A 1,262-nucleotide genomic window follows, 5' to 3' on the forward strand; every position below is an offset into this window, starting at 1 on the left:
GCTCTCGCTCCCGCTCTCTCCCACTGTCTCACTGAGAATCTCGCTCTCTCCACTCTCGCTCTCTTCAATTTTCTCTCCACTCTCGTTTTCTCCAATTTTCTCTCCAATCTCGCTAGTTTTCACGCGTGGGTTGTCTTCACTGCTTGTGGATTCCACTTCCCCGTTTTAACTCTTTCAAATTTTAAGAGTATATGGGCAATTAATTCACCTCCAATTCTTCCAATGAGCAGTACCCAAACAAAAAGTTATCTATTGCCCTTTGTCTCCTGAATTAGCCAGCATCCAACTTCTTAATTAATCTTCCCTGATTCTGCCCCCTTATTCATTATTTTTGGATAATTAATAAATTTCTTATTTTTTCTTTTCCAATTCTAAATTTCCACCCGACTTTCCTATTAAGTTTATATATTTTTCATTCTTAATTATATATTTTATTTATTTTTCCTGCTTTCTAAATTAGGGTTAGGGTATTACATTTATCACCTCTTTAAATAAAATTTCGTCCTATTTAACATTTGACATTAATTTCCTGTAGTCTATGCGTACAAATTTGGGTTGTTACAGCAACACTTTTGTTTCCCTAATATCTCCACCGAGGAGGTTCGACTAATTTTGTTTCCATTTTCGTTGTGTGACCAGGCACGAAAATGGCCGTACTCTCTCAAACCGGGGGAGATTACCTCATGAGAGCAAGTAGTAGAGAAGTTTATGAAGAAATATTTCCCTCCAACGGAGAATGCCAGAAGAAGAAAATTGATCACCAATTTCGAACAGGATAATGACGAATTGCTCAGTGATGCTTGGGCGAGGTTTAAGAGGCTGGTAAGAGATTGCCCGCATAACGGCTTACCAGACTACTTCGCAGATTGCTGCCAATGCGGCAGCCGCTGGAGGTCTACTAGATAAAACTTATGATGAGGCCAAGAACATCCTTGATCGCATTTCCAAAAACCATGAAGACTGAAGAGAAAGAGATCAGAGATTGAGGATTAAGGATAGTGATGCGAAGAATGGTGCTATCGCATCCCTTCAGAGTCAAATGACTGCGATGATGAACTTGATACAGGGAATCACAATCAACAGCCCAACAACCCACAGTGGGAAAGTGAACGTCATCAACCATACGACTGCAAGGTATGCTACTTACGGTGAAGGACACACATTGGAGGAATGCCCACAAAACCTACAGTCAATTTATTTTGTGAAGAACAACCAGTTTTCTAACACATACAATCCTGGGTGGAGAAACCACCCTAACTTTA

General features: G+C 40.1%; 1 non-coding gene across 1 annotated transcript; it reads right to left on the reverse strand.

The window, feature by feature from the left end:
• Nucleotides 1-741: 741 nt before the first annotated feature.
• On the reverse strand, nucleotides 742-848 carry LOC150037460 (small nucleolar RNA R71). The gene has a single exon (XR_016528842.1). It is a non-coding gene; the product is annotated as a small nucleolar RNA R71 (small nucleolar RNA).
• Nucleotides 849-1,262: the final 414 nt, after the last annotated feature.

This window comes from Benincasa hispida, chromosome 3, assembly GCF_027475165.1.
Source record: "Benincasa hispida cultivar pf3 chromosome 3, pf3_genome.v1.1, whole genome shotgun sequence".
Lineage (NCBI taxonomy): Eukaryota > Viridiplantae > Streptophyta > Magnoliopsida > Cucurbitales > Cucurbitaceae > Benincasa > Benincasa hispida.